Source organism: Lactuca saligna, chromosome 9 (genome assembly GCF_052625555.1).
Source record: "Lactuca saligna cultivar CGN05327 chromosome 9, ASM5262555v1, whole genome shotgun sequence".
NCBI lineage: Eukaryota > Viridiplantae > Streptophyta > Magnoliopsida > Asterales > Asteraceae > Lactuca > Lactuca saligna.
In genome coordinates this window covers 57,318,129-57,324,602 of record NC_136425.1, presented here as the reverse complement: position 1 = coordinate 57,324,602, position 6,474 = coordinate 57,318,129, and the positions used below count along the sequence as shown (strand labels likewise).

At 35.1% G+C, this 6,474-nt stretch overlaps 1 pseudogene; it reads left to right on the top strand.

The window, feature by feature from the left end:
• Window positions 1-1,609: 1,609 nt before the first annotated feature.
• LOC145016365 (zinc finger protein BRUTUS-like) lies at window positions 1,610-6,051 on the top strand (annotated as a pseudogene).
• The last annotated feature ends 423 nt before the right edge of the window (window positions 6,052-6,474 follow it).

The window sequence follows — 6,474 nt, the reverse complement described above, 5'->3', positions numbered from 1 at the left end:
TACATCCGGGCACATTGTCAACCAAATTCCAAACTTGGTTGTCATACATGGACTGAATCTCGTTATCCATCGCCTCTTTCCATTTAGCAGACTTTGGGCTTGTCATGGCTTCCTTATAGCTATTAGGTTCATCTAGATTTACTAGTGTACTGTCACTAATATACGTGTCCCCTTCGGTAGTAATATGAAAACCATACAACTGGGGTTGAACTCTAACTTTTTCGGAATGTCTAAGAGGTAAGGATTGGTCAATCGGTTCAACCAGAGTTTCCTCCTCGGGTTGAGCGCCAACGTTAGAGGTTTCTTCATCGCTTGATTCTTGAATCTCTTCAAGATCGATTTTCCTCCCACTGTCTCCTTGGCTTATGAGTTCTCGCTCTCGAAAAACCCCTCTCCTCGCAACGAAGACAACATTGTCACTTGGTCTATAGAAGAGATATCTAAAGGATCTCTTCGGGTAGCCGATGAAAATACATCGCTCACTACGAGTTTCGAGCTTGTTGTGAGTCTCTCGTCTTACGAAAACCTCACAGCCCCAAACCTTGATATGTGCCAACGAGGGAGCTTTCCCTGTCCAAATCTCGTGAGGTGTTTTGGCAATCTGCTTTGTAGGGACTCGGTTAAGGATATGGGCGGCAGTCTCTAAGGCATACCCCCAGAATGAGATAGGTAGTCAAACATGACTCATCATAGAACGGACTATGTCTAATAGGGTTCGATTACGCCTTTTTGTCACACCATTCAATTGCGGTGTCCTAGGTGGCGTCAATTGCGAAACTATTCTGCATTCCTTGAGATGGTTGTCGAATTCAAGACTTAGGTACTCTCCTCACTACCAGAAAACAGACCTTTAATGATGTGCTTTTTACGACACACACTGTTTAATGATATGCAAAAGGACATGCCCTTAAAATAGTGTTATCTCTCCAAAAATTTTAAGAATTTACGTCACGCATTATTGCGTGCGCTTAATTTAGTGTCTCAAGAAAAAAAAACACGGAGGGCACTTTATCTTAAACGCGTGTCGTGTGTACCAGTCGCTTTATAATTTTAATGAAACGCGCTTTTAGTAGACGAGGGGGGAAACGAAATCCCTAAAATTTTGAAAACTCGCCTCCTTTTGTCTATCTTCTATCTATCTTTCATCCTTGTAATCCACTCTCCCCTCTCTGATACTCTCTCCTCTAGATCTCCCTTCATTCTCTACCTCCCGTCTCTCTGTAAACCCTAAGCCATCACCACCTGCCTTCTCTCTAGCACGTGCTAGGGTTTTATTTTCTTTCAAGCTTCCCCTTCTCTCGTTTTCTCTCAACCCAGTACGTGCGAGGGTTCGGAATAACTGAGCGAATTCAAACAATCAATCTTTCATTTCAACTTCTTTCAACTCTGGATCATCAGGTATTTTTTTCAGATTCCTTTTCCGGTTTTGTTCACTTTCGAAATTGGAATGAGACCCATTCTTTTCTACTTCAATACTCTCGATGTCAACCGGCTTTTCTTCTTCCACTTCGTCTTCATTTGCAACGTCCTGGAAATGTATAGGGCCTTGGTATGTTTGATTTTAGTCCTTATTTCAAAGTTCTGTTTTGGTGTTTACAGGACAGTGTAACACCGGGACGTTGGAGGTGATGGTGTGGCGGTGATGGCGACTTTCGGTGGAGGGGCGGTGAACCAGATGGATCCGTCAAGCAGTAACCAATCTTCCAAGAAACAAAAGTTCACCAGTTCATATCTTCTTGTTCTTTCATAAAGCCATACGGTCGGAGCTCGATGCCCTACACCTGTCTGCCATCGCTTTTGCTACTAATTCTCATGTGGAAATTGAGCCCTTGCTTAAGCGCTATCACTTCCTTCGATCAATCTATAAACACCACTGCAATGCCGAACACGAGGTCTGTATATATGTTGCCTTTAATTCGTTAATCTCGAAAGGATATCAGTTTAAATTACCACCGGATTATGTATCATATATGTGTAATATTTTTTATTTTTATGGTGATCAATGATGACGATGGTATATCTAAGTTCTTGAGTGGGATTCTCTAGCGTTGTATTTGTACGTTTAAAAATGCATGCTATTTTGATGGAATTCATTTCACACTCATAGCTGAAGTCTGCCCATTTTCTCCAACCAGGTTATACGAAGTTTATTTGCTTCTGTATGCAGCCTATATTGAGAATTAACTGGTGGTTGATACCCAAAAAAATAAAAAAAGGTTGAAGGTGAGGTATGTCATGAGAAACTAGCAAGAGAACGTTTGAAATGAAGAGGAAAGAGTTACAAAAGTTTACAGTAGGATATAAGTCCTTGTATCTTTGCATTTGTAATAGCTTCTATTAAAGAATGGGTCCCATTCCAATTTCACATAATAATCCTATTACTTTTCTTATCAGTGGCTTAATTCTAAAAAGATATGGTGCTATGTTGCATAAGATTTGTAACATGTTTATTTCTTTCATACTTTCAGGTTATTTTTCCAGCTTTAGACGTCCGTGTCAAGAACGTGGCCAGAACGTATTCTCTTGAACACGAGGGCGAAAGTGTCATCTTTGATCAAGTGTTCACATTACTGGATTCAGACATGCAAAATGAAGAAAGCTTTAGAAGAGAATTAGCATCCTGCACAGGTGCCCTTCAAACATGCATCAATCAATCAACACATGTCCAAAGAAGAAGAACAAGTAATAATGTCTAACAAGTTTATCCAAGAATCATGTTATTATCTTAATATTCAAACAAAATAATTGTTAATTCTCATTTTAGGTGTTCCCCTTGCTCGTTGAGAAATTTTCATTTGAGGAACAAGCTTCGTTAGTTTGGCAATTTTTATGTAGCATTCCTATAAACATGATGGCAGAGTTTCTTCCATGGCTTTTAGCTTCTGTATTTTCTGAAGAACGCATGAGATGCGTAATTGTTTATGCAAAGTAATCCCATAAGAAAAGCTACTTCAACAGGTGAGTAAGAGTATTTTTGTCCATGTTCATCTTTTACTCATTTTCTCATTCCTATCTGACAAATTACTTCTTATTCTAATTTAAGATTATATTCACGTGGATGGATGGTGCAAACGGTTTTAAAAAGCGAAAAAGCTCTGAAGAGTGTGAGGAAGGGCATTATTGTCCATGTTTATCTTCCAGACCTAAAAAACAAGAATCTTTCTTGAGGTCAATTGACGATTCCATAGATTCACTACCTGATCGGCCTGTAGATGAAATATTACACTGGCACAAAGCTATAAAAAAAGAATTAATTGATATAGCTGAAGCAGCTAGAAGGATAAAGTTATCTGGAGACTTTTCAGATATATCCGCGTTTAATAAAAGACTCCAATTTATTGCAGAAGTTTGCATATTCCATAGGTACCCTTCTATAGCAATCACGTGAATTTGACAAGTTTGCATATTGAAACATTGATAATTCGATACTAATTTTATCCTCTTCAATGCAGTATTGCGGAAGATAAAGTTATATTCCCTGTTGTAGATGTTGAGCTGTCATTCGCCCAAGAACACACAGAAGAAGAGAGTGACTTTGACAAATTTAGATGTTTGATTAAAAGCATAGAAAAAGATGGAGCAAATTCATCTTCATCTGAATTTTGTTCAAAGTTATGCTCACATGTTGATCATATCATGTCCATCATTGAGAAACATTTCAAAATGAAGAACTTCAAGTGAATTAGTGAAATAGTGAATCACTAGTCTTTCTTTTTTATGACTTTTATTTACCATAACGCCCTTATGTGATTTCAATTTCAGGTTCTCCCACTTGCACACAAGCAATTTACTCCTAAAAGACAACGAGAGCTCTTATACCAAAGTTTACGTGTAATGCCTTTGAGAGTAATTGAATGTGTTTTACCATGGTTAGTTGGATCACTTACTGAAGAGGAATCAAAATCATTTCTCCACAATATGCATATGGCAAGTTTGTCTATTTTTGTCAAATTTTTCTCAAACAATTGTTTATTTATTTCTTCATTGTGAAGTCTAAGTTTCTAACTCTTAACACAAGGTTTTTGTTAGCTCCTCCTTCCGCTATTGCCCTTGTCACCATGTTCTCTGGTTGGGCTTGCAAAGGGCATCCAAGGGAAATATGCTTGTCTTCAGGTACAACAGGTTGTTGTCCTGCAAGGGCATTTTTGGAATCCAGTAATGGTTGCAATCCACCTTGTTGTGAAAGGGCATTTTTGGAAATATGCTTGTCTTCATGCACAACAGGTTCTTTCTTTCTTTCTTTCTCTCTCTCTCTCTATATATATATATATATATATATATACATATATATATATATATATACACACACACACACATATATATATATATATATATATATATATATATATATATATATATATATATATATATTGTTATGAACTCACTTAATTTAATGAGTAACCACAACAAGAACAACACAATGTAAAGAACATAATTCAATTCCTTAACTATTACTCAACAAAATCAAGAACAAAAGGATTGGTTAGCTGATTCGAGATAGCCACTCTCCCAAAAGGAAATAATTCCAGGTTTAACAGAAAATATCGATATCTCACTTCCTATCCCACTACCCACTTATACTATCAGTCATAACAACAAAATAATATAAAATACCCATAATGCCCCTACACCATTAAGATGCTCTTTATTTGCTGATTACCCCAAACTACCCTTTCTCTAAAATAAGGTGACCAGAGTGTGTGCATAATATATATATATATATATATATATATATATATATATATATATGTATATATATATATATATATATATATATATATATATATATATATATATATATATATATATATAGAAGTAAGTTCATGCGAAAATATAAATATCCTGCGAAAACGCGAAAACAGCTTTTATCTTATGAAAATTAGATACATGTACTATAAAAAAATAATTTTATTAGCAATAAATTAAAGATAGTAAGTTTACATTAGATGGTGTTATGATAATATAGATTTAAAGACGGTTTTTATAATTATATTTTTTTCACGTCCTTAAACATTTTTAAATTCATGTTTTCATAATAAAAATGTTAAAAATCATACTTTGCTAATATGAAATAGTCTATCATCTATCATCGATTATCATCATGTATTTCAAAGTTTGGATGAATTATTTTCGAAAATATAATGTTGAGGTGACATAATATCATATGGTTTTCTTGTTTCCGCGTTTTCGCAAATTATTTGCATTTTCGCATGAACCCTCCCCTATATATATATATATATATATATATATATATATATATATATATATATATATATATATATATATATATATATATATATATGATGGAGTTTCACTTGATTGCTTTCTGTTTTAAATTAACACTACACGACACATGCAATAGTCTTTAAAATTAATAGCTAGTTGACAGTATGTTCACTCATTATGTACCCTTTTTAAAGTTGTCTAATTATATGTATAGCTAAACAAGCTAGCTAGGTGCATAATACGATTCGTTTGAATCTTGAGTTTTCTACTGAATATTGCTTTGGACTCATAACAGCAGGTTGGGTGCAAGTTTTACACCAATGGGCTATAAGGTGGGTTGAGGTGATAGATCAACCAGAGGGGCCATCCTTTTAAAATATTGATTTTATCCCTTTTATATGTTAAAGGACTTGGTAGATCATCATCTGGTGGAATCTTGAGTTCCATTAGTTATCAACCAGAGGGGCCATCCTTCTAGCAAGTATCACAAGTCAAAGTAAGAAAAACAAGGGGAATTTCAATCGAGTGAATTTACATAAAGATAAAGATCATTATTATTTTTCCCTGAAAACCTGAACCTCTGAATATTTAGTGATAAAGCAAAAGGGTTGGTAATTATTATTATTATTATTATTATTATTATTATTATTATTATTATTATTATTATTTTATTTAATTTTAATAATGTTTGCAGATAAAAGTGGAAAGAAAGAAAAGGGGGAGAAGTCTGGTGTTGGTGAAAAAGCAAAAACAAAGGGAGTTATTGTGGAAAAGGAAGTAACAAAGGGAGATGATTCTTTTCCATTCTTAACTAAAATTACATGAAGTTAAAGTTAGGTCCTCTTCTTTGTGTTGAGTGCTTGTTGCTCTGATTTTGATCTATGTGTTGTGTGCTTTTCTATTGGTGTTGAGGTTTATCCTCATAAAAGCAATCATCCATATAGAGTTACGGTTAGTAATTTCTTGTTGGTATACAATTGTTGAAGTTTGTTGTTGTGTTCTAGTATATCCTCGGTGACCATAAGCCACCACCGTAGGACCACCGTTGAACACCTCGAAAATCCAGTGGCCACTGCCCACAGAACAGGTAAGGATGCTTTGATTTGATTTTTTTTACTGATGTGTTGTTTTTCGGTGACCACCAGCCACCACCGGAAGACCACCTTTTAATCCAACCCCGAGAAATCCTGCTTCCACTGCCATATAACACGTATGTTTTTTTTATGTTATTTTATTTTGGTTGGATAA